Here is a 27,149-nt window from a genome sequence, read left to right on the forward strand (position 1 = left end):
TAAATGTTATTAAATTCTTTTTGTTGTATGTAAAAATGTTGTTTTCTAAACATCAATGATTTCGTGGAGCTTAATCCAATCAAATAATTATTTTTATTTCTAGCTATAACTGAATGATATCACAGCAAAAATTAGCATCTGAAGGTTAATTTTTTTGTGAGAAAAAGAAGCTTGTCTTAATACATAATTTTAAAAAAAATTGAAAAATCGTTTAAGGGACTGTATTTTTATCTGAAGCAATCTTTAAAATACAAAGCATTTTAAATTCTTTGATAAGGGAAAACATTTATGATTTTAATTATTCTCATTAGTTGGAAAATAGAAATATAATAATTAAAATTAAGATATGGAAATATTTCCCCAATCTTTATTCCAAGCAACGTTGTAATATTAAATTATATGTAGACTTTAACTGATTTAGTGAAGGATATTGCTCATAATGATGATTTTAAAAACCAATAAAAGATAGAACTTCGAATTTTTGGTATTCCGCCGAGAGCTATATATCGTCCGAAGGTAGTGAATGTTTTCAAATTATCATACCGTCCCATAAAAATTTACAAACTGTGAAAAATAAATAAATAAGAAACATTATTCAAAATCGGTTCTACCGTTCTTCAGCTATTAAATTACATACATACAGACTGACTTATATATATTGAAGCCTCATATTATAGACACTCCCATAGCCGGACGCGGATATATATATATATATATATATATATATATATATATATATATATATATATATATATATATATATATATATATATAAATATATATATATATATATATATATATATATATATATAAATATATATATATATATATATATAAATATATATATAAGTTCAAAATGAAGAATAAAACAAAGAAAAATTATAGACATATGAAAAAAAGGGGGTGGGAAATAATAAGTTAAAAAATAACAATCAACATTTTATTTAAAAAAAAAAAAAAAAAAAAAAGTGAAATGTTAATTAAAAAACCGGAAAAAAAAGATATAATCTTTTCTTCAGCCCACACGATTATATCCGCAAAACAGAGTGCTTTCTGATATTGTATCAATAAAGCCAAAGCAAAATATATTAATACAATAGTGTGAGGAGCACTCAAAAAATTTTTTATAAAATAACTACATAAAAATAGATCATAAAAAGTAAAAATAACATGCAGAAACAGATCATAAAATAAAATAAAAAGTAAAAACATTAAAAAGGGGGGACTATAAAGCGAGTAGCAAAATCATAACTTACTTGGACGGATATTTTTCAAGAATGATTTAAAAATGTTTTCGCAGAAAGATTGCCAGATTACAAAATATGAAAACAAAAGATGAAAACAAAAGCGCAAATAGAGTGTAACAAGAGGGTTTTAAAGTGTCGTTCTTACTGCACTGCTGAAGTGATTTGTTATTTTGAGTTTTGATTTGTTAGTTACCCCCTTTTTTTCATATGTCTATAATTTTTCTTTGTTTTATTCTTCATTTTGAACTTATCTAATGAGTGCTGTTTACTTGCAGCTTAAGCGCAATAAATGATACTTATTGTTTTTCTTAACTTTCTTAGTGTTTTCTTGTATTTATTTATTTATTATAAATATATATATATATATAAATATATATATATATAAATATATATATATATATATATATATATATATATATATATATATATATATATATATATATATATATATATATATTAATATATATATATATATATATATATATATATATATATATATATATATATATATATATATATATATATATATATATATATATATATATATATATATATATATATATATATATATATATATATATATATATATATATATATATATATATATATATATATATGTTGTTGTTGTTGTTGCTAATTCCCATCTGGTCTGACGGGGTCAGACCAGATCAATGAATCCGTTGACATTGAGAAAATCCGAAACCAGAATGGGAGAGGAATGAATATCGTTCCAGTCCAGCCCTAAACAGATCAAGATGTGCTCAGGTGATGCCTGGTTTTGTTGGCATTTAGGGCAAAGAGGAAAGATCTTTTGATTTGCAGAAAAAGTTAGACTTTTCAGGTGTCCACTGGCCAGTCGGGATAGGCAGGTGTTGGTTTGCCTGTCACCAGGGAGAGATAGAGAGAGTCCTGGTCTTTTTGCCTTATACCAATAGTGAATAGGTGGAAGCAGCCACTTTTGTTTGTTCTGGGCCTTTTGCCTTGCAAAAAGTTCAAGGTATGTAAGCTCTGAGGTGGAGGGGACTGGATGGTCTAGTCCCTTCTTTGCAAGAGTGTCAGCCAACTCGTTGCCGTGGATATCGACGTGGGACGGGATCCATTGAAAGTGGACCTCATGCTGTTGGGAAATGAGCTTTACTTTTTGTAAGATCGAAAAACTGGTTTTACCTCCAATGAGGGCCCAATTTTTGAGGTGTTGAATTGAACTACGGCTGTCAGATAGTAACCAAGTATTTCCAAGGTGCCCTTCACTCAAGATTTTCTCTAGTCCCCTGTCGATTGCAATTAGTTCGCTTCGAAAGACGGAGCAAAAATCGGGGTTTCGTTGATGAAGAGTGTAGTTCTCTCGAGGTGTTTCAATAAATACCCCACTGCCAGTCTGTCTATCCATTTTACTGCCATCAGAGAATATTTTGATGTCGTTTGGAGGAATTTTATTGATGATTTCCAGGGACAATTGTCTGAGGAAGTCAGGCACACAGTCCTTCTTGTCAAGCATGGTAGGGAGGCTTTCATGGAAACTAACATTGGAAAGATCCAAGCAAGTACTAAGATTGCTATGAAGATAAAGAGGTTCAATATTTTCAGCGATTAACAGTTGTGATTTAACATGACTAAAAGGACTGTTTTTCTTTAGCCTTTGATTGCAGGTCCAGTTATTTAGGTAAATAGCAGTTAAATTGCCTTGGTCTAAACTGGAAAGTTTATTGTAATATTTCACTAGATTAGCTTGCCTTCTGAATTTAAGAGGTTGCAGATCTGCTTATATATATATATAAATATATATATATATATATATATAAATAAATAAATATATATATATATATATATATATATATATATATATATATATATATATATATATATATATATATATATATATATATATATATATATATATATATATATATATATATATATTCATTCATTTATTTGCTTGATGTTTTATTTAATATATTGTTTTTAATTAATGTGTTCTATTTTCTTTTCATAAAAATATTTTCGAGTGCTCCTCACTCTATTGTATTGACATATTTTGCTTTGGCTATATTGATACAATATTAGAAAGCACTCTTTTTTGTGGATGTAACCGTGGAGCTGATGAAAAGGTTATATCTTATTTTCCTTATTTTGTTTTCTGGAATTTTAATGTTCTTTTAGAATACATAAAAAAAATTTAATTTTTTTTTAAAAATAATTTTATTTTTATAATTTTCCTTCCTCTCTTTTAATAAAGCTTTATTATTTTCCACGTTTTCTCAATATTTAAACTTATTTTATGAGTTCTATATACTTGTAGCTTATGAGCAGCTAATAAAACTTATTAACTCTCTTAGTTTTTCTCTTTTGTCTTCATTCAGCTCTCTCTCTCTGTGTATATATATATATATATATATATATATATATATATATAAATATATATATATATATATAAATATATATGTGACATTAGGTCACAGCCTAATTTATAAATATCTTTTTTTAATCAATAATACTAATTCTTTTAATTTTGTAATACATTCTTTTATTTCATCATCTTTCTTTAGCCCCTTAAGCGGTAGCGCAATTTGGACATTCTCCCCCTAAAATCCCTTACCAGCTCCTTAAAAGAGCCCCTTTATTTCGAGAAGTTTCCACCCTTTTTTTTCTGAGAATTCCACTGGTCGTCGGCTTCTTTCATCTCCGCGTGTTTGTTGTGTTTCTCAACCGTAACTTTTAACGCATAATCAATTTTTCGTCTCAACTCGTGATTTTTAGGTAATTTAACTTTAACTTGCACAACATGCACTACAACTTCAATTTTAAGTTTTTGTATCTTATAAAAAGGATGAGCGCGAAAGACGGAGCGCTTTCGATAATTTGATGTCATAGAATTTGCTGCCCTCCGCTTAACGGAGTTTTAACATTTTTTGCTCCCACCCCCCTAAGGTGGAGAAGTTTTTTTTTTCTCGAAGATGGCTTCTCTGCGCCATCTTCATTTGATGTTGGGTTATGTTCGCTGAAAACATCCCATCCTCGTCGCCAGAACTCTCCTGATAAATTCTCCAGCTTTTTAAAGGATGACCCGCTGACCAACTACCGTCAGGGATGGAAATCCCCCGCAGTCATTTGCAACTCCTGTTCCAGTCATCACTAGTTCCACATCCTTGGCATGAGCCATTCCTAAAATGATGTCGTGCCTCAACATGATGATGTGTCTAGTTTGTTTTTCCTCCAATAAAACAATAGTGATTTTTTTTCAAAAAGAACTGGACTGATTCCTTTTTCACTAGCCAAAAAGTTTTTGTTTGTTTCATCCTAATATACTTGTTATCTTCTAGAACTGTTTTTTTTTGAAGAAGAAGAATTACTATTTTTCTGGGTTAGCCAAACTTCGTAAAATGTACAACTAACTATGTTTCACCCGGCCATTAATTTTTTAGTTTTTTTATTTTCTAAATTGTTTGTCATTTTTGCAACTTTTTCATTCTTTCTATACCCAACCTTAACAGGGCAATATATATATATATATAAATATATATATATATATATAAATATATATATATATATAAATATATATATATATATATAAATATATATATATATATATAAATATATATATATATATATATATATATATATATATATATATATATATATATATATATATATATATATATATATATATATATATATATATATATATATATATATATATATATATATATATTTAAATTATGATGAAGAACAATTTAATTATAAGGACAACATTGTCAAGAAAGACAATTAAAAAATTCAAGCAATTCTGGATTACAAAAGTTCTGTTTTTTTTTCTGAAAAAATATTTTTAAAATCATAGCTGAAAGGCATTTTTTACTTCAAAAGAAATAATTAATAATTTCTTTAAGATAATTGTATGATATATTTTTCTCCCTTTGAGAATAAAATAAAATAAAAAATTGCAAGAAATCTGTTGGAATTCAATACAACAGTAGTTATGAAAAAGTTTCATACTTTAAAAGAATTTCATTTCTTGACCATTCCCACAATTTTATTTTGCAAAAGGCACTTCGAAACGGCAGAAAAAAGTCACTATAGTAGATATTGAATGCAAGTGTTCTAAACATTTTTTCCCATTATGTTGCTATGAGAGAACAATCTTTAAAAACGAGGGGCATTCTGAAGTTTTTGAAATACACCTATATTTTTTAAGGTTTTGTTAACAAACTTTTGGGGCTGTTCACCGTAGTCTCTTCCAGCATTAATGCAATTCTATAGGCGAATTTTACATTTATCAAATGCTTAAAGCCATTCAATTTTCTGAATCCACAAAATATGCATTTATGTTTTTATGTCACTAAGAAAGAAGTATGGCACTAACTGCCTGAATATGGTAAAAATTACCGTACTTTTGTCTTTATGGGAAAACCAAAAAGCTTTGTAATTTTTATTGAAGTACTCTGGTTAAACAATAAAATATGGTTCAATAATATGAGATTAAATCTGATAAATGTGGTTAAAAAAATTTCTTACCTCAGTGTATGGCAAAAAAATTATTTATTCGGTTCAATTTACTTTTCAACTTTGTATTTTCTTTATTAAATGTATGGTAATAAGAAATATAATTTTAAAAATCTGAATTTTCAGCAAGCAGTTTCCATATCAACTGAAAAATTACCAAATGAAAAGTTTAAATACCGGATAATTTGGTTTTATTAACCAGAATTATGTTAAATTTTTGCATCATCTTTACCATATTAGTGTAATAATTTTATCATAATTTTTTGCCATGTATGTTTTGATTGAAAATGATGTTTTCATAAGTATTTTTGTTGTTTTTTTTGTGAAGGATGTAGCTTAAAGTCACTCACAGCTAGATCAGAGGCATATGTTGGACGTTGAATAAATTTGATACATTGAAGAAGCTCAAGTGTGAATCTTTCAGAAGGAGATGCTGTATCAAAATGGCAAATCATGACCTCTCTAACACCCATTTCTTGAGGAATCCTTTAATAGTGTAGCAGTAATTTAGTAATTTAGCTGTAAGTAGTAGTATAGCTGTAAGTAGTATAACAGTAAACGTTAAGTAGTATAGCAGTTAATTACGACTGTCTTCTGCCTTACTAGATTGATGGTATTGACCAGTTTTGTATTTCTGAAGAAAGTGACATGCGTCATATTTTTCATGGCACTTTGTCTTTTCATCCTTGTGTACATGGGACCAGATTTCAAGTTAACTTTCTTGATGTGTTTGATCGTCAAAAAAATGACTTTAACGTTTACTCATAAGATACAATTTTGGAAATAATGCAGTGGTCTTCTTCTTTAAGAAATTTAAGAGTTTCTTTAGGGATACTGACTCTTTTTTTGGTACTCTGCTTCGTCCGTATTAATTCTTTCTTATATTACATTTATGTTAAACGGCGAATCCAATTTTAAATCCCCTCTAGATCATTTGTTAAGTACAGCAAATATCATAAGTGGATATGGCACATGCTCCGGGCTTACAGTTGGCAACGGTCTTCCTATCTCTCTAAGAGAATACGACTTTTGTGAAATCAAATCAACAATCTGAGCTGAATAGCCTTTGGGCATTTACTACCGAATGCTATCTGAAGACATTACATTCTTCTTTAATTTCGCGTTAAAGTCATAAAAAGTCATATCATGATAGTTTTCTCGTGTTAATTCAATTTGCCTTCCATCTGAAAATTTTTCTTGCCAAATTGTCAATTAAAAGTAAACTGATGAACTGCAAATTTTGACCGGAGCCAAAACAGGTAGAAAATTTTAAGACGACTCTCATATCTGTATAAATAGTTTAATTTTATAGTTTTAATGTTTTAGAAGAAAAGTTTCAGCTTAAAAAACTCATTAAAAACTTATTTTCTTAAAAAAAATTCATTTGTGAATCATTGTATAATTTACTATGCACATCCTTTAAAAAATTAAACTAGAATTATTTTCTGAAGAAAAAAATTTAAATTAGATATCCGACTAAGTTCAATTTATCTGAAAAATGACACTGCATTTGAATTGAAGTAAAAATGAAAAATTTGCAAGATACAAGATTTTATTATACTTTAATTAATAGTAATAGTAAATATTACTCATAATATCGTTATAAAACTACTATATTGTTTTAATTTTTAAAAATAAATTGTGAAAAAAGAAAGAAAAAAAACTAGAAATTATCCCGAAATGTTAATAAAAAATTAATTTTCCTTCTATTTTAACTTAACAAGTCTCCCTGTGACCATTACCATTGAACTGATATCCTAAAAATTAAATTGCAAAACTATTACGGGAAAAATTCATGTCACCATTCGCAATTGATTTTTAATTCTATCGTATTAACACGCACTAGTTTTTCGACGATGACGATTATTGTTCTTGGATTCCATAATACTAGTTTACAATGGAAATATTTTTTTGGAAAAGAATCATCATTTCGTTGAACATTGTTAAAATAAAATTCTACAATATTATTGAAAATATCCACCAACAATGTTATACCATGTTATTTTTTTCGGCAACAATTCTAATTTTGTTGAAAATTGTTAAAAAGAAATTGACGAAATTATAGAAAATCTCTGGCAACAATATTACTCTAAAAACTATTAATTTATAAGCGAATTGTGTAAAAAGTCATACGCAATGGTGCTGCTATCTATCGTAGAGAAATAGTGTTGCATGTGTCTTATTCATAGTCATCAACGTAGTGATTTTTTTTTTATTTTTAGCAACAACACTTGATAAACATATCAAGCTTGCTGGAGTGTGCAAACACTCCAAGCAAACATACTTGGAGAATGAACATATTGAATTACAGAAAAGATGTTTGTTGGCAACCACCAAGAGGCGAACTTAGATCCTTTATGTCGGTTGCTGGATGCTCTAACCACTACGAAATGGAGCTGAGTTGCAAAGCTTTAAGTAGTTGCAAAGCTTTAAGTTAATACGCATTGTTATAATTTATTTGTACAAAGCCTATTCTGTGATGTAAAACTGTAGAAACTTGTGGCATAACCACAAAAAGATAATTGCATTTAACAAAATCTGTTTCAATTGTTGAATGTTGTCTATTTACAAAAAAAAAAAAAAAAAAAAAAAAAAAAAAACGTCATTTGACAGATTGACACATAATTTCGCTATAAGCCTCCGTAAGTTTAAAGAGCAAAAATTTTTGGTCGGAACATTAGAGAAATCTGCTATTTTACTTCATTAATTATTGATAAGTCATATTAATAATATAATAATTTTAAGTGCTTTTCGTTTTCGTTACAAGCCAAAGAGCTACCAGAAACTTATATTCCTACTCAAACTTAAAAATCTCTTTCAAGTCTACTTAATGTCAAACGACTATAGTGAAAAATTACTATAGAAATCATTATACTCACTACAGTGATCACTGTTGTATAAAAATCACTATAGTGAAAAATCATTATAGAAATCAAACTTCTGTAATTTCAAAATTACTTGGGTTATCGAGATTTTCTCTGTATTTTTAAGATAGTAATTTACTTTTGAATCTAAAATGCATTTATTTTTAGAAAATGCGTTCCAAAAACTTGTATATTTAGTTAAAAATATCATTTAGAAGCAGTTCGATAATATTAACTTCGTCACAGTAGGATAGTTTTATTTTTTAAATCATCCCATTTTCCATTATTTTTTAGTAGGCATTACTTCATAGCAGTATTTAAAATTTTTATTCTAATTTTAATGCTTTTAATTCAGGGAACCAAAATTTATTTCTCAAAAACGTCTATTACGTTATTTAAAAATGTCTAAACAGAATCCTTCATATTTTCAATCTCTCGGCTAAAAAAAAAAGTAAATAAATAAATAAAAAATTCTAGCTATGTTATATAGCATGTAAAGATTTAATGTCATAGAAAAATTCTTGCATTGCATAAACTCTTAGGATTATTAAAAACAGAATTCAGGAAAAACTAAAACACTTTATAATCACAATATGATTTAATTTTAAAGTATACGAACCAGCAGAGAAGAAGATATTTAAACATTAATGGATCAAACAGGGATGGAAAAAAACTGTAACTAAGTTTTACATTCAAAACAACAAAAAAGTTAAGAGATAAAAATTAAAATAAGAATAGTTTTAAAAACAGCCACCTCATTAAAACTGAATGAAGTATTGAGAAGATTAGTATTATTTCTTTTATTATAAATCCGATAAGCTAATAAGCCTGTAATAATTTACTGTGAGCTTAATTTAAAACCCTCAGTGGCTTATAACTTATACCATGACCTTTATATGAATCCTTTTTTTTAAATGTAGCTGTTTTGTGGATATAAATGAAAGAAGTTTTAATTAAAATTATAAATAAATTTCAAAGTTATATTAACTACTAGGATTAACATTTCACGTTTATTATAAAAATAAAATATTTGTTATGCAAAATAAAATTAACTCGTATGTGTTTAGATAAATTAAAAAGTTTCCAAAAATATTTTTTTTTTTACATTGAACTGTTCCATAGTGTCGTTTTTGATTCTAAGAGATAAGGAGGCGGGAGTTTCGGCTCTTGGCACGTACAACCAAAAGCTGAACAAATCAAAGGGAAGACAACAGATTCGAGGATAACTCTGGCATAGAGTTGAACTAATTTTTAAAACAATTCCAGTTCAGTAATTCCGAAGAGTTTTATCTGGACAGACTCGGCAAGAATTCGTTCTTGAGAACTGAAACTTGGAAAGTACCAACCTTTTACGAACGTAGCGACCAAGCACTAGATGAATTTATTCTGTGGAAAAAGATCTTAAAACTATAAGCATCGATAGATGGACAAACCTAACGTCTGATCGAGCCAGATGGAAATGACTTGTTGGGAGGGCTCAACACGTGCTAGAAGAAAGATGCCCTCAGCACGGATCTCTTTAGTAGTCCGACGTATTTTGGAGTCCGACGTATTAAGTAGTCCGACTGGCTACTAAGCTGCACAATGATGGAAAATACAAAATATTTCCTTACTTTTGGACGTTTAAGGCATCAAATTTCTTGTTTATGGTAATCCGTGCTAAGGCCTTCTCTTTTCTAGAAGGCATTGGACAGTTCTGGTATGTACTAGGCTGTTATGCAGATTGAGAAAGAAGTGCTGTTTTTATTTAGTTACTTTACATGGTTGTGGCATTTTCCTTAGATGACAGTAACATAAAGTGAAAATTTTCAATATACCTATATTGAAATAATGCTTTTCACGGAAAAAAATATTTTGAACACCTTCAAAAATGTGACCTATTATATGTCTACAAGCCATTCAATTGTGTGTTGAAATTCATTGAAAAAACATTACAAAACTCATCTTATTTTTAGCAAACAAGTCGAAAAACATTAATTTTTTTTGAGCTAACCAGTACACAAAATATTAGTCCAAAATACGTAATTCGATAAATATTGTTATTTTCAAGTAAATATTTAATTGAAATTAAAAAAAAACGAAGCTTATATCGGCTTCAAACATTTATTGATTACGTCCAAACTCAATCGAACTTACTGTTACGATAAACATATACCACACACCATTTTCATGGCCAACAATTTCGAAATGATATTTCCAAAGAAATGTCAAATTCTCTTTGAATATTTTTTATGATAATATATTGCGAAAGGAAGAATACATAGATTTTTCCGAATCGACCAAGAAAATTTTTCCTTCAGAATTATATTTTCATTTCCTAAAAACTTCTTTTCTCATCACAAAAGAAAGATATTAACAATTTCCCTGAGGTATTGTCATAAAAAATTTGGACATCTACCTTTCAGAAGAAAATAAAATTGCGAACGACCAAGAAATCTATCGAAATTCAATGCATCCAAGGGTAAGGAAAGTTACGTACTTCTTTAAAAAAAATTCCATTTCTTGACCATTCCCACTTTCGATTACACTAAAGTTCCAAAGAGTTTTCAAAATTGGACGATTTTATTCCTTATTCTAAGAAAAAGATAAATGTTAACCGTATCGTAAGTTTTTATAAGATTTGTCTTTTCTCATACTGCCGAATATCACTCATGAAAATAGAGACAAATAAATAAAAGATATTCTGAAAAATATATATTCAAATATTCTATGATTTATTTTTTAAAAAAATGAAGGTTCCAAAAATAGTTTTTCGAATGATTTTGAATCTGCATAATTTACATCAAGCGATTTGAATATTTCAAGCAGCGAATTTCAAATAGTTTTTGGTGTTTTATTCATAAACATATTAAAAAACATAGTACAAATGAAATAAATTCCAAAATTATTCGGGAAATGTTAGATTTTTATAAAAACAAATAATTCCTTCAAAAAATTGTGAATCTTAAAGAACTGACACCAATGGACTTGAATATTTCTCTGACAAATTTCGGATAGTATAGTGCTGTTTTGTTTTTCAAGTTTTAGCACACTGACCAAAAATGAGAAATCGAATATACAAATGAATGAAAAATATTCCTAAAAATATGGATTCAAACCTTAGGTAATGCTGTACTTTTATACAAAAACAAAGGATAATAAAAACTGCTTCTTCAGGAATTTTGAATCTAGATAATTTATATCAGGTGATTTTAATGTTTCACGTAAAACATTTAAAAAAATGTTTTGGTTTCTGCTTTTTAAAATTTTTCATTTAAAAACTGAAAATACAAAAAATAAATAAATAAATAATAAATAAATAAATAAAATAATAAAAATAGGACTACTGTGATGACTCAGTGATTAAAAACACTGAGTTGTCAATGTGAAAAAGTTTGGATCTGGGGAGAGAGGTTAAAGCTAACCTAGATCCAAATTGATAAGTAATATAGTTTACCTGTAAAGTTAAAGTGGCTTGTGCGCAATGCTAACCACATTACAGGAACCATGCAATTAACCTCGGAATTAGGCGAGTTTTATCCCTGGTCCACAGTGTTCTTTATCGGTATTGCCTTACTTTCACAAAATTTTTTTATACCAAATAGCAATATTTGAATATATGAAACAACTCAATATATAAAATAACGCAATATATAAAAAAGATAATGTGAAGGACCTAATAATAAGCATTGCAAGAAAAAATTTCAACTTAAGTAAGAAGTAAATTAATGTCTTTTAGAAACGTTCATAGAAAATGAATCTGTAACGTGAAATATTTAAAACGCAAATTAAAACCGAAATATATATATTTTTTTAAATGCTCTACCTCAAACTTTAATTTAAATTCTAAGTAAAAGCGAATTAACATTTTCTTTTTTTTCGTTTTTACTTTAAAAAAGAAAAATTAAAATGTAAAAAGAATGTTTTAAATTAAACCTTAAGGGATTTAAACTTAAGCTGAAAGAAAATTAATGTTTAATTACGAGAGTTCAAAAACAAGTTTGTCTTATAAAACAGCTTTACGGTGTAATGAGACTGATTTCTGATTAAAGAATAAATGATGACAAATTTTATGCAAAAAATGCTTTTCTTTTATATTCATCCTTAAAATTAACAACATGGAAGCAAAAATAAAGCATTGGAATGCACCTGTTTTTACAACTTCCTTCAAACTGCTTGAACACACTTCCTTATTATCTCATTGTTTCATAATTTCCTTGCCTTGCAATGGTCTTGATATTCAGTTATTTAAATAATATTTTAAAACCCCTAAATCGTGAAGATACAAGTTATTAATATCTATAATTTATTTTATTTATTTCTATTCAAGATACTATTCAAAGATACTATACAAGATACTATTCAAAAAGCTTTTACAAATGTTGTTCGAGCGCACTTGATACCTAAACATTTGAACATTTACTATAAGACTTAGAAAAATTATCTAAAGTAAATAAAACATGTTTACTTTTAAAGTATTTGTTTGAATTTTATACAGGATAAACAGTTTTTAAGCATTTTTTCTTTTAAAAAAAGGTTAAATGTCAACTGAAGAATAAAAAAAAAATAAATAAAATGAAACTTTGTTGTTAACTTGCGTGGAAAAATATAGTTTTTCTCGAGGTTCTTAAGATTTTCATGGTGTACATATTTTTAGTTAAAATTTTCCTGTAGCATCAAATAGTTACTATTTTATAAATTAAAGAAAAAGTACTAAAAAACATGAATCAATATCAAATTTTCTGAAAGAAAGCTTGCATCCAAATTTTTAAATAAACAGATCCTAATATTTTGTTATAATCATTTAAAAAATTAAAATATCATTACCAGATTTTTAGTTAAACTCGAACCCATAACGATTTGTGGGAAATTTACACATTTTGAAAGTGATAACCTTTGACCTTAATTCGGGTTATAAAATGGTTGCGAAACTTTCTGCTATACGACCCAATTCACCTACAAATATTTCATTCTTTTTCTTGAATTTTTTTTTAGGTTGGTTAAAATCTAATGAAGTGTGAAGTCTAAAGCAAACTCTTGTCATCCAGATGAAACAAACGAAAAAATCTATTTGATTCAAGTTTGGTGGTTAAGATGTTGGTAATTGTGCTGCAAAAAGTCAGGAAAACATGCCATGCACTTTTCTATATTGCTCAACGAACTGTGTTCTGGAGCAGCATCACGCTGAAAAGAACCATTCATTGATTTTTATATAGCTATTGTTACTAAGATAGCTCAAAGTACAAAACTCCCACTGCTGCCATTTGATTTGGGTCATGGAGCTTACGGCTTAATATTATCCACGCCAGTGATATAATGGTGGTATAGGATATGTCTTACACACCGGCTGCCTTTATTTTCTTGATTATCTAGTACGCATCTTTCTGAGGATCTGTGGATTCCATACTGTCAACGGGGACTAGAAACTCAGCTTTCACAACGGTTGTTCAGTGCTTTAACCTGTGTTCGATCAAGACTTAAACCTTGATGAAACACAAAAATGCGATTTTGATATATTACTTCAAAAGTATTTGGATTTATATTACATGATTAAAAACTTAATTCCTTTCAGAAAAGTATAAATTGGAAACAAAAAACAGTTGACACGTTTCAAGCGCTCAGAAACAGGCACCCATTTTCAAGATTTTTCGAACGTGAATGAGAAGAAACAAAATAGATTTGAAATATTGCTAGTGAAAAATGGACAAATAAGGGTGAGAAACAAAAGAAGAGAGACCACTGTTGCCGAGAGAGAAAAAAGCATTAAAAACAGAACAAGAAAAACCACAATGACCGAGAGGGCCAAATCAGGGTAAAATGCATTTCCACGCGCAATGAAAAACTAATGTTATCGATAAAGGAAAGAGTATATTCATAATATATTCATATGAACGTACTTTTTTACTCTCTCGGTTACTGTGATTTTTTATTTTTGTTTCCACCCTTGTTTTTCCATTTTTCATTGGTAACTTTAGGTTTTATACTTTCAAATGTCATTCACGTCAGGAAAGTCTTAAAAATGGGTGCCTGTTTTTGAGCGCTTGAAACCTGCCTACTGGCTTTTTCCCAATTTGTATATTTTTGAAGCAATTGAAGTGTTTAATCAAGTAATATCTTGCCGTTTCAGTTTCTTGGGATTATTTATTTAGTTTATATTTATACTTCGCCCATGCTATTTCTAGTCAATTTGCAAACTTTAAGAAATGTATTTTCTATTCAAAAAAAGTGGGGGAGATGAGTTCAAAACCAAAGATACTTGGATACCCAAAAAGCAAACAGGCTTAACTTTAGCTTGTGACAAATAATTGATGGAAAGGAGGATACAGACATGGATTTTTCAAACCAATATTATTTTTTCTACTTTAAAAAATATGATATGTTCAATTTCCCAAAGGTATATCTCATATAAAAGCTCATCACCAAACTTCTTATAGGAAATAAAATCCGATGGACAGAAATCTATCGAAATCCGATGCAACTGAAGCTAAAAAAAAAAAACATAGTCTTATACTTCTCCAGGAAAAATTCTATTTCTTGACCATTCCAACACAGAAATGCGGCGTAAGAGGAGAAAGAATTTTTCAGATTTTATCTCATCCTAGTTCGAATATTTCGTTCGCGGATTTCATATTAGGTTATACAGCCCAAATATAAGTCAATCCAAACATAGAATCGAATAAAAAGTTTCTTAAGATATGGTCACTGGGAAGGTGTAAAAATTTCTTTCCTCGTCTTTTCTGAAAGCGTGGGCGATTTAAGATTTTTTTTTCTTGAAAAAGTTGCGCTGATGTGAATCATGTACGGCGATTTGAATCTCACTGGAAATGCATACGTGCATTGAAAAATTTTATTTATTCCGTCAACGTGATTGGTGAGATAAAGTTCAATGCTCTTGAAATATTTTAAAATGAACTTCTTTTTGGGTAGTACAGATACTGTGACTCCAGAAACTGTTTATTGAAAGGTGAAAGTAAATAAATGGTTTTCGACGGGTTCATAAAAGCTTAGTATGAATCATCCAGAGTGTTCAATAACTTTTATAAGTATATTTCAGCTAAAATTGGAAAATATATATATTTGTACATTTCAAAACTGTATACATTGTTATATAAACTATAAATATTTATAAATTTTTCACCGATAACATTAAATTGTAAAAGCTGAATCATAATAAAATATTCATAAATCAATTTTTTGATCAAAATAAAGGGTAAAAAGATCATATGTTGTACACTAAGCAAATTTTTAAGGATAAACAAACGCAAACCTGTTATTGTTCTTTTTAATGACACTTGGACAAGCAATGCTCAACAGCCATTGGTCATTAAGTCAGGAAGATGCGCCATTCGTTTGACAAGAGAGCACCGCAAGGGGGAGGGTACATCTTAGCTCAGTAACGCAAACCTAAAAGTAAAAAAAATTCAAAATACACTCAAATCTAATCCTTTATTCTATAGGAAAGTTTTATGTCAGAAAACACTATAAAGAATAAGAATTGAACGGAACCATTGTTACATTCTTAAGGGTTTGGAATATTTTATGAAGTATCCCGCGGTAATGCGTCGACTGTTAACAATTGTGTGAGCAAATCCTAGTATGTTTCATATAGCAGAGTATCAAATACCAGGGCAAAAGAGTAACAATAACAAATCAAATAATTGGATTTTTTTTAAACATAAAGTGTATCCCTATATGTTTCATAATTTTAATAAATTATAATCTATATATTTGAGACAGTACTTTATGATGATCAGGGAGCTGACCTTAAGACAGAAAGGTCTTGCGTTCGTATCCCGGACGAGACATGGATGTTCTTTCATTTTCGTCTCTGTAACATTTGCCCATCGTCCATGGGAACAACGTTGGCAAACTAATATGGTTCCGCTGCTATAGTGGTCAACTAATCTGCTCTTCTCATAACCGAAAACAGAGTGTCACTATTCGGGTGGACATTGGGTAAAAATAATCTATGTATTTATATAATTGTTATTTATGTCTGTGTTATTTATTCCAAATTAATATTTTAACATGACAAAAAACAGTTTCCCAGCCATTTTTCTTGTTCCCCAACCTCAATCAAGTTATCACTAAAAAGGTCGGTAAAAAATTGATTAATAGCACTGAAAAAGAAGAGAAGCGCTTAAACTAGATGTACATATTTTAAGGCACAAACTATAGTGGAAACATATCAATAATAGGTTAATAATTAGCAGGATGCAATTAACAATTGTTGAGGAAGAAAAATTGTAAAAGTTTCAAAAATTAATATTTTTGTTTTCTCAATTTTATTCGTGTTTATAATGACAGAAGGTCATAAATGTCAGGTAGCAAATTTTATTTTTCAGGAAATTCTGTAGCTTGCTACTGGATTCAAAAACCTTTTTTTAATCTATACAAATATAATTTATTTTCTTCAGGAAAAACTTGTTAAAGGTTGTTTTTTTTCGAAAATGATACATTACCAAAGAATAAATTTTGTTTTTCAGTTTATATAATCGAATAAGCTGAAACAGCGTAAATATTTTTCATGGGGTTTCATACCTCAATATGTTTGCATTTGAATATGTAAATTAGGGGTCTTCGACCTCTCTTACGTCAGAATAAATTCAGCAAATGTTAGTGTGTTCTAGAGCCTATAGTTAAGACATTCTGTAGCAGGAGGAGAATAACAGTTAATTTTAGTGATAGCTACTTTCTGATTTTGTTCAAAATTGAAGTTAATTTTTATTAAAATTTGCCTTCTACTGAGTCTTTAAAAAGTGATGATCGAATCAAATACATCACTCAAGTTTAAGTCACATTGACACAACTTCAAATCACGAATTTGGAATACCTAGTTATCATATGAAATATTTTTTCTACAATTTTTTTTATCACATTTTCGAATCATGTATTGTTTTTCAACTGTATTAGATAATTCGGCGAGCCATTAAAATATCATCAACAGACCACCATCGTTGGAATCGTCGAGGGCCACCCCTAAATTTAAATCAAATTAGATGTGTTTTTCTGAGAAAAAAATCTCCCTTTCACATTTTGATTTGTAAATTATACATTTAATACAATGTTATTTACGCATCCTGATACTTTTTTTTGAGAAATTTCCGTCCCGGTAGAAATTTTCTGGTTAGTACAAAATGCAGTATATCAAAAGAGTATGGAAACGGTCATATACCTTTAAACATACGCTTGGGGTCAAAAATCTGCAAATACACACGCTAAACTTTTAAAAACATATACTCGATGACACCAAACTCAACCCCACTTCTTGGGAGTCCTCCAGACCTTTAGGGTGGGCTGGATGGAGTTTTATTCTACTAGATAGATAATGATCAAACCTGATATCTTCATTTTTAAAATATTTTCTTTTTTTGGATTTTGCAAAGATCTGTTAAAATACTTAATATTTTAAATTTCATTTACGCACTATATTCATTTTGTGGAAACTATATACTATTTGACCAAGATGCAAAGCCCAGTTCTTCAAATTAAGGTATTTTTTCTGGTAAATCCTAATCTGCAATGAAAAATAGGAAATCTAATTTAAGATGTTGAAGTTGCTTTCTATTCAGAAAAATTTGGTTGGATCAATTTTCATATTATTGAATGCATCTTTTGAAAATATTTCACATACATATTCTAGATTTTTCATCCAATGTATTCCTTAAGATTTGGTGTTTTTCGGGCAACCTACGCATGCAGCGTGTGTCTTATAATGACTATCTCTTCTACATATTTTCAAAATTTTTATCACGCGATTGCACAAGTATTGGTGTTTTTAGTTCTGACTTCCTCACTTAAATATTAATTTGCGATCACTAATACTTTTCAAACATGATTTTTGACAATAATTCAAAAAATATGTAGTAAAGGAGAGAAATATGGGATGCCCTGTATAATAAAAAGTTTAACAATGCGCGTGAACACTTATAATACAAAAATAATAGTCTCTAAAATGCATTCATATGGAAAATTAATTAGTTTAACTTTGATTTAAATTTGTTTTAACTAACCTTTTAATTTTTTTTTAAATTTTTTCACATCTGAGACATATAATAAAATATTTCTATATATAACAAAATATATATAAAAAATTAATAATAAATAAAAAGTTAGATTCAACAAAAACAATAAATAAGAGGTATAGTTTAATTATATTAAAAATAAATTTATTAAAGGAACAAAGAATGTAGGAAGAGCCTGAGTATTAGATCTCCGTGTAAAATAGCCAGATTGACCTGACGTATGACTGATTTTAATCCAAACAACCTACTTGACAGCTTTAATTAACACGAAGTATATTTAATCCTTGTTGTACGAGTAGAAGACATTTTAAGACGATAGGTACTATATCTCTTTCCGCCTTAGAAAATATTAAGGTCCCATTTTATGTAAATACATTTCATCTCAAAGCTTTCAATTAAATACTCCTATGTAGTTTAAAGTGGTATTTAGAATACTTATATTAGTTTAAATAGGTAGTCCATATTCTAAGAAAGACTTTGGGTTTATTATTATTTTGTTTCTTTTTGCTCATTTTGAGTTGTAATAATCTTTAAAATTTCTAAAACATGAATTACTTTTCAAATGCAGGCAAAAATATGATTTTCCTTTAAAAGATAAGTGTTAAACATAGATAAATGTTTTGAATAGTATTGTTTATTAATAAGTGCTATGATCAAAAAAGTGTATAATTAAACTATACCTCTTATTTATTGTTTTTGTTGAATATAACTTTTTATAAAAACTTTTTAAAAAAATGTACCTTTAAAAACTAACTATTGCTATCGTCTCATTAAGTTTATCACGCATAGTTTACTTTAAAACTAATATATATATATATATATATATATATATATATATATATATATATATATATATATATATATATATATATATATATATATATATATATATATATATAGACAACAAAATAAATAAATACTAGAAAACACGAATAAAGTTAAGAAAAACAATAAGTTTCATTCTTGATCATCAAATCATTCTTGAAAAATTTCCCGTCCATGTAAGTACATCTGATTTCGCTACTCGCTTTATAGCTTTTGTTTTGTTTTATACTGTTTTTTCTTGTTATTTTATTTTATTTTCTGTTTTTACGTGTTATTTTTACTCATTGTGTTCTATTTTATTTGTTGTAATTTTCGTAAAAAATTTTTTTGAGTGCTCCTCAAACTATTGTATTAATATATTTTGCTTTGGCTATATTGATACAATATCAGAAAGCACTCTTTTTTGTGGATATAATAGTGTGGGCTGATGAAAAGATTATATCTTCTAAATTCCAGATTTTTTAAAAAAATTTCATCTTTTTTTTTTCTTTTTAAATTTTAATCAGTTGCTTGTTATTTTTTTGATTATTATTCGCCCCCCCCTTTTTTTTATATGTCTATAATTTTCCTTTGTTTTATCTTCAGTTTGAAAATAATTTAAAATTCTAATTGAAAAATTTAAGAAATAATTTAAAAAAGTAGAAAATTATAATATTAAATTTAGCTCTAATACGTTTTCAGTAAAAAATAATAATTGTTTTTGTCATCATTGATTGTTTAATGAATTGTTTTTTTTGCATTTTATGTATGGGATAATAGATTTTTCTACACAAATTCACAACTGATTTGAAAAAAAATTGTGCCGATTAATTTCTATAAAACTACATGTTTTTATCCAAAATCTTAACCATAAAAGAATATCAAAGTATCTGAACAGTTTTGTTTAGATTTGAAAAAAATAAAAACTACACAGCTCCTCATTGTATAAAAACATACATGATAATCAAATTTCGAATTCTAGTTTAATATAATATATATAGTTATATAAATAATAATATATCATTTAATTTAATTAATATAATAATTAATATGCAATAATGCAATTAATATAATAATTAATATACAAGGAATAAATGAAATATGTCTAGCAATAAAGTTCAGGAAAGCTCTCAAAAGAAAATCAGTATTTTATTCCTTAGCCTTTCAAATGTACTTATTCAATAGAAAAATTATGAGCAATGAAGTTTCAACGCGTCGTAATTTTTTTGTGAAATATATTGGAATTATACTGATTCGCTACACAAAAATGAAAATGATATTTAATGTTATTAAAAATATTAATTGAATGTGATTATTTGGATATAGTATATTTGTTTTTCTAAGAATTTGTCATTTATTTATAGGAAAAATCACTTTAAGAATGAAATAATTTGATTAATTATTTATGATTTTTTAAAATGTATCTCGACAGTTTACTAAGTAATTAGTAATTCTGTAATTAGTAATTAGTAATTTACCCCTAAGTAATTAGTAATTAACCCTTTCGCGACGGCAAGCGTAAAAGCGCGCTTACCGCTGAGGCCGGCAGTCTCTCTCGCGTGTGTCTGTCCAGGGCCAGAGGGTTTTTTGCTGTTAATAAGGAATTACGAATTCTTAATGTACTTCAAAAGAAATTTTTATAGAAATTTTATTAATTATATATTATACAATAAATATTATAATTTCAAATCTTTAAACATTATTTCGATTCATCATCTTTATTTTCTAAAAAATATATCTATATTTATTTGTCTGTACTTGGGCTCCTACATGAACCCAAACGAGTTTAAAAAAGTCGAAAATATTATTCCATGAAGAACAAACGAAAACAACAAATACCGATACCTCAAATACATTATGCAAGTTATTTAGCTGGAAAATTCTTCAGTAGTATCCTCATTGATTTTTCCCAAAAAAATCCTAATAAATGCTCAATCAAACGGATTTTTATTTGTTATTAACCATATCGATGACGTATTTAAACTTTATTTTTCACCCTGCAAGTGTCACAAAATATATAGTGACTGTAAATTTTTGCTTATTTATATTACATGACGCACAGTCTGCCACTATTGTATGTTACGAACAAAATAATTTTATATATTCAGTTTAATGTATTGTCCGTTTATATCCTTGTTCTAATTTATTATTGGGTAATTTTATAGTTATCATTATGAACCATTTTATTCCAGACAACCGAAACATTTCTTGTTTATTTTCTTGTAAAAAATAATTGTAATTATGAAAAAGTTTCAAAAAAATTTAAATAGGTGCAACTGGAGGAATTTAAACGAAACTCTACATTTCGCCGTCATTGATTTATTTTCGAATTCAATCTATAAGATGTTAAAAATAAAAATCATTTTATTAACAACTGAGTCTTAAATGAACAATTTTTAATTCACTACTGAAAAGGAATTAAAAACTAAATGGTAATGGAGGGGTTTGGAGTACTCCATCTATTTAGCGGTCACCAATTTGTTCTTATACTCCAAAGCACAAGATTCTAAAAATCAAAATCATTTTCCTAATAACCATTTCTTAATTTCCCTCTTTAAAAATCAAAACCATTTTGGCAAATACATTTTTTTAATTTATTAATAATAAATTAAAACAATATTTCAGTCTACTTGGTGGATTGAAATGAAAATGGTTTTTCTAATGGAAATTAAAAACGTTTTTCCAATAACTAATTTTTATTAAAAACTAGGTTGAAATATTCCCGAGGTTATAAATGGCTGTTTTACACCTTTAATCTCTCATTTGTATTAAATTACATTTACTGGCACTAAATTTTGATTACTTCCATTGTTCTTAATTTTTTTATCTTTTGCAAATGGCGATCCAATAGTATATTTGTAATCTAATACCAAATTGTGCAGAAATAGTCACGATGAACAAATCACGAGTTAAATACAAGCTGAATCAAGTATTTATCATTGGTGGAATGATTTGTCGAGCTTTCGTCCCAGCATGTTTAGCTCATCAAGTATATTGCTGATGGCCGTGTTCTGTGTCATTAATTTGGACTTGGAGTGGGAGGAAAATCAATAAATAATGCACTATTGCAAACAACTTTGATTAAAACATCAAACATTATCGATATAACCTGTAATTATTCATATGCCAAATAATTCGCTTTTCAAGAAGTTGTACGCTTTTAATAACTTTCTCCTTCTTAAAAGTTTGTATTTAAAAAAATATTGCACAAATGTAAATTATCATCCATATTAATTAAAAATGCTGAAAAAATTTAAAACTATTCTGAAACATTTTTATTGATAATGTATTGAAGTTATATATTGAGAAAAGGGTATATACATAAAAATTTAATTTGGATTTATGATATATAGAACCTTTGTACATTTTGAAGGGCGTATTTTTTTCTGGTGTCTTACAAAACAGTTGATTCTATAGTTTAAACATCCTTAATAGCATTTATCGACAAAATTTGGTATGGTGAAAAATTGAAAACTAAATTTTATTGATGTTCTAAAATTTTTAGAAGATCTTCATATTTATTTACTTATTTATTTTTATATTTTTGGAAAGAGAGAAGTTTATAAAAAGTTCGATTACTGAAATAATAAAAAGTTCTAAATCCGAGATTCTTTTGCGAAAACATAATAATAATTTAATAAAGATACATTCTGATTCAGCTCTCAGAAAATAACGCTGATCAAATTAGTTATTCCAGCTGTTTGTCACAGTTAATTTCAGCAGCAGCGAGTAAGTACTACTTCTTAGAATTTGGGATTGAAAGTGAGCACTTATTTTTTGTTCATTAATTGTTCATTTATTGATTCAAATATTCAAAATTAAATGCCTTGTCACACCTCATTATTCACCTCCTTCACCACATCCACCGTTTTAGTTCTATATTTAGTTCTTAAGTATGCAGGAATTACATTTTAAATTTTCCCTTAAACCTAACTGTGAGAAACCTAACGGTGGAGCAGCGTCACCCTCGTCACACAACCACAAACCCGTTTATAGGGCGGGTCACATTCACACACAAAGGAGAAAGGGCATAGAACACAGAGAGAAAGAAACACCCATGCCCTGTGCAGGATTCGAACCCACGACCAGCGGCTCTGCAGTCAGGCACGCTAACCGCTCGGCCAGTCGTAATTTTTATTGTTATAGTTTACAGTTTAAAGACTTTTATTAAATATTCAGAAATCAGTTCATAATTATAGGAAGTCAATAACATGGTAAAGTTTTTAAACAAAATTTCTTTTGAAGTGTTTCTGTTATTGCATCTAGAAAAAAAAAATTATATTCGTGTTTCCACTTACATACGCTTTGTTCCAAAACAAAAAAATGGTATTAGCGCTAAATTATTAAATTTTTTGTTTTATTATAATATGTTTATTATTGATTAGTTCTTTTTTATAGATCTTTATCATTAACGAAAACCTTTTTTAATTTAAATTTTGTACGTTTTAAATAGTTCATTAAAGAAACTTAAGTTAGTCTATTTTGTGAGGTAAATAAACAGCATTATAAATGCGCGGGCACAAATCATCCATTTTATTGTTTCTAATCTTGCATCTAAACAAATAATTTTTCTCTGTGTTCAAATTTAACCAGGTAATCACTCTAAAATACATTTCAATGCATAGAGATTAAAATTATTGCTTAATAATGGTACTCAGAGGCATCTTTTTTATTCTTTAAGTTAAAATGTCTTAAAAATTCCAAAATATATCCCTCCAGCGTTATTTATTTTCGAATCTACAAAGAGCTATTCATTATTTCTTTCACTTCTTTGTTTATACCGCGAACCTTTTCTGAGGTAAATTTGTTGATACTATACGTTTTGGTAAATTAACCGTAACATTTTTGGCAGGTTATCCTTTTTGAATATAATGCTCCGGTGATTTTAAATAATGTATGGTGTTTGTATTAAGCGATGGGGATATATTGCAAGCTTTAATAATATATAATGTTTCTTTTTTCGCCTGAAGAGATACAGAGAGTAATATTTTATAAGTTTTTGCATTTAGGGCTAAATATCTCAGCGTGAAAAATTTAGTAGAATGGAAACAATGCCTTCAATTCTTCACGCAGTAGAAAAATTGGAGGATTTTAGTATATCTTTTTAGATATAATAATTGGATAGCAATATTCTATTTAAATAGTTTAATTTGATGTTTTGGTTTGAAAGTGATTCTTGAGGGTACACTCAGTAAAAAGTATGGTCAAAACTACCAGACATGGTTAAATTTGTCGTGTTTCTGACTCAATGGGAGCCGCAAAGAGCTTGGTTATTTTCACCGAAGCGCTTTGGTAAATGTTTTGGTGAAATTAACCATAAAATATAGTTTTATAATATGTAATAAATTTTAGTAAAGGTGGCAAAACTTGGTGATTTTATCATGACTTTTTAGAGCATGGCATAAAATATATTTCAGTTAAATTTGCTTTTCAGTTTTGTACTTCTTAATAAATGTGTGGTAAGGATACCTATAATATAACTATACTCCAAAGTTATACTATAACGATACCTATAACTCCAAAAACTAAAATTTTCCGAAAAGCGGTACCATAGTAACTTTAAATTACCCAATGAATGGCTTTACCATATATTTTGGTTTCATTACCGGAATTATGCTTTAACAGACGTGTTCCATTGAGTATGGTAATTTTACTACAATTTTTTCTCATGTAGAAAGAAATACATAGTATATTTATATTAAAAGTAAAACAGAATCTTGTAATTTTAAGATTATTAAAAAAGTATATTAAAATTAAGAGTTATTAAAGTGTGATACAATATTTTGCATATTATGTTTGAATAACATACCTGGAAAAAAATAATAAAGGTATATGGCTTTTTACAAACGAAAAGCCTCTTATATCAGTCAATTTTTGTAACGGTGATCATGTGTTCACAATTGTTAAAAATTATAACCCTTTTTTTATTTAAGAGGACATCATTCCACGGAGGAAACTTTCCGTCGCAAATTTTCTTTCACCACCAGTATTAATTTAAATTTTTTTGAAACAGAGAGAAAGTAAGTTCAGGCAAACTTGTGTAAACCTTGGGGTTTCAGTTGTTGAAAAAAAAAAGATTTCAAACAATCAAAATGTAAGCAAATTATTCGAAGAAAGCTTCTCCCTTGCTTAATCCTAAATTATGTTACCATAATTTAATTTCATTTTGATATTTCAAAACTTTTTTTCCGTATTTGAAACTTCACGGCTTACTCTAGGTTTATCTGAATTCACTTCTTTATACTTTAAATTAGTTATGGAGTCGGAAGACAATTTGCAACGAAAAATTTCTCCCGTTGTAAGGCGTTCTCTTAAAAAAAAAATCTTGCTTTTCATTGCTTTACAATTTATGACTATAAAGATTCAAAGAAAAAAGTTTTTCTCTCTAAGAATATTTCATAAATATTATTAAGAAAAACAATTTTGCTCAATGATTTTTCTTAATGTACTTTAAATTACAAGATTTTAGCTATTTCTTAACGATTTGAATTTTGGGTACCGAAAAAATACGCAATGCACCTTAAACATCGTACCTTTCCTTATCGCTAAAGTGCGAAATAAAGATGTCATCATCGCAAAATACACATTAGTAAATCTAGAAACCTGACGAAATACTTTATATTCATCAAACAAAAATCTCATTTGTTAAGTTTATTTTTCTTTCCGAGTGTTGAGCAATCTGTTACGGATGATAGTAGTCAGTTTTGTCTTAACGACGCCGCTTCAGGAAGTGTAGAAAGTGGACGACCTTGGCAGGGTCATTGTCACCTGTTATAAAACACTGGGAGGGAAATATAGGGGTCCTCATAACATTAAATACTCTACAAGGTAATATTCCAAGAGAAAGAAACTTGAGCACACACTAAAACGAAGTTTGGGAATGCTGTTTTTTGTTTCTTCATCCCCGTTGATGAAATATAAAGTTTCAGATGTATTCTGTGATAATTCTGAGTTAATTTACAGCTATTATAAAAATGAAATGACATTTTTTTTAAATAGTGTGTTTTATTGTCTTAAGAGTTTTGTTCTAAAATTAGGAACTAAGCATAAATATTTATGAGCATCAAGAAATTATTTTAGTTATAGCAGTCTTTCATTTACTTATTTATTTTCATTCAGAAAAAAAATTGACTGTAGCCATTTATTTCTTAATCAATTTTTCAAGTCTTTATTTATTTATTTTTGGATTAAAGCACTGGGGAAAAAAGTATGGTCAACACTATCAGAATATGGTGAAATCTACCGTGTTTATGGTTCTGTGGGAACGCCAAAAACCTCAGTACTTCTTACCGAAACGCTTTGGTAACGATTTTGGTAAAATTAGCAAATAAAAGTGATTTTATATTCTGTGAAAAAACTTGATTCCTTAGAAATGTCTTTGGCCCAGTACAGGAAAGAGGCTGTTGGCGAATCAGATACAACTTTGAATTATATAGACTCTATGGACAGACACAGATAGTGCAGGTCATCCGAAGCAATAGAGTAAGATGGCTTGACCATATCTGGAGAGATCCAGAAAACAATGCAGTACGAATAGCCCCTTTTTAAAATCCTTCTGGATCTCGGGCCAGAGGAAGACCTCCAACTAGATGGCTCGATGACACTACTAAAGATCTCAAAGTAATAAAGATTAACAACTGGAAAAAAGTCACCATGGATAGGAGGCGTTGGAGGCTACGCGTGGTTGAGGCAGCCAAGTCCCGTAAGGGGCTGTCGTGCTGAAGAAGAAA

General features: G+C 28.3%; 1 long non-coding RNA gene across 1 annotated transcript in view; it reads right to left on the reverse strand.

Moving 5' to 3' along the window:
* LOC147808191 (uncharacterized) overlaps positions 1-27,149 on the reverse strand; it is a 213,274-nt gene that overhangs the window by 27,529 nt on the left and 158,596 nt on the right. Inside the window, exon 2 of the long non-coding RNA XR_015434765.1 lies at positions 15,858-15,994. This is a non-coding gene — a long non-coding RNA (uncharacterized LOC147808191). The remainder of the gene's footprint in view (positions 1-15,857; positions 15,995-27,149) is intronic.

This window comes from Parasteatoda tepidariorum, chromosome 6 (genome assembly GCF_982258835.1).
Source record: "Parasteatoda tepidariorum strain Cologne lab strain chromosome 6, Ptep-v5.0, whole genome shotgun sequence".
NCBI lineage: Eukaryota > Metazoa > Arthropoda > Arachnida > Araneae > Theridiidae > Parasteatoda > Parasteatoda tepidariorum.